This window comes from Amphimedon queenslandica, unplaced genomic scaffold (assembly GCF_000090795.2).
Source record: "Amphimedon queenslandica unplaced genomic scaffold, v1.1 AMPQUscaffold_5353_Cont22675, whole genome shotgun sequence".
Taxonomy (NCBI): Eukaryota; Metazoa; Porifera; class Demospongiae; order Haplosclerida; family Niphatidae; genus Amphimedon; species Amphimedon queenslandica.
Window position 1 is genome coordinate 1 of NW_003554342.1, and position 1,664 is coordinate 1,664.

General features: G+C 32.4%; 1 long non-coding RNA gene across 1 annotated transcript; it reads right to left on the reverse strand.

Moving 5' to 3' along the window:
• Window positions 1-1,034: 1,034 nt before the first annotated feature.
• LOC109592407 (uncharacterized) lies at window positions 1,035-1,613 on the reverse strand. The gene is made up of 2 exons (XR_002190332.1): window positions 1,315-1,613; window positions 1,035-1,260 (listed from the first exon to the last, which is right to left on the reverse strand). It is a non-coding gene; the product is annotated as an uncharacterized LOC109592407 (long non-coding RNA).
• Between the last annotated feature and the right edge of the window lie 51 nt (window positions 1,614-1,664).

A 1,664-nucleotide genomic window follows, 5' to 3' on the forward strand; every position in this document is an offset into this window, starting at 1 on the left:
GTGTGTAGTGATAGTAACAAGTATAGTTTCCTTCATCGGAGAGCTTCACATCTTCTATGTAAAGGTAAGTGTGTACTTTATAGCTTAGAAATATACAGGCCAGCTGATCTCTTGCTTGATATGCCCTGATCCTTTTTGCTTTGTTCTCCATTGCTGTACCCCTTTTATCAACATAGCAATCATTCTATACACAGAGAAAGGTAGAGAAAGTGAGAGAGAAAGGAGTAGGAATGAGAGGTAGGGGGAAATACAGTGAGCCACTTCAAAAAGATGTTGAAAGATTAAACAGCACTGACCACATGTTAATTGCAAATTCTAACCACTTAGCATGTGTATGTGTGTAATTATGCTCAGAATTAGCTTATACTTATGTAGTCAGTGTAGTAGTGTACGGGGAAGAAAGGGCAAAAAGGTCACAGATGTTATGATGAGTGTTATCACATGGATAAGAAGCCACTCAATGTCACTCAGTTATTATTAATTAGAGCAACAAAAACACAAAATCAAGTGGTTCACTAAATCAGTTCATTACTTATTATTAGTATACCACTCAATGGCCTCAAGAATTGTTACATTATGCATGTAAAATAATGTATCAAGCATGTATGTGTACATGTACAATACATTATACAGTATATGTACATGTACCTTAAGCCTACTATTTTTAGTGTCTACTAAATTTAGCTATATTAGTGAAAGAGCTTTAAACCACTAAATTAAATAGACGCCAAAATAATTATTATTCATTACAATGGTTACTATTTATAGTTAATTTGGTTAAAAATGCTAAAATTAGTAACGCTAAACATGACTTTTGGTGATTTAAAAGTCATGTAGTAGACTTAAGGTATTCCTTTATTTGACGTGTGTCTCTCATTATGGCTGCTATATCTTCTAATGAAGGTGTTTGTCTATACTTACTTGTATCTTGTCTTTGAGTGGTTTAAAGTCACTAACAGCAGCTCTGTTCTTAATATCCTCCAGGAGAGACACTTTAGTGATTAGTATATTAGGAGTCTATTATTGTATATTAGTAAGCTAATTAGTATATTAAGCCATATCAACTGAACAGACAATATCACACAAACAAAAATCACTATAACGTAAAGAAAACAACACAAATAAAAATAATTAGAGAGATTAAGGGAAATAAGTAATAATAAATCAATCCACAGAATGTCAGGTACAAATCGTCTGGACAGTTAGAATTGACATTTTGAGACAATAATGTAGAATCTATGTTGCAGTAAATCAAGTTGACTGTAAAAATAAATATATTCAATGGAAGCAATGCATTATAATAGTCTGACTGACCTCATTATAATCCTTTATTAGTTTATTAGCAACACCTCGTGATGTCACAGTATCATAATCATTCAATATTTCAACAAGCCATGGAAATATTGATCCATCAAAAGTAATGGCATCTTTCAATTCATTAAGGAGTCTATCCATTCTTTGGTCTTCAGGTAGCCCACTCATAGTGTCACTGACTATACTTCTTTTGTCGCTGGTGATAATTTTTCTCTCTTCCATCTTGTCAGCCAAGTACTTCAAATCAATATGCTTTCGTAACAGAGCATTGTTTTTAGACAAAACTTCAGTTGCAGCTATAAATGAATAATTTTTTTACAAAATAAATATAAGCGCTACTGTTATTTTTG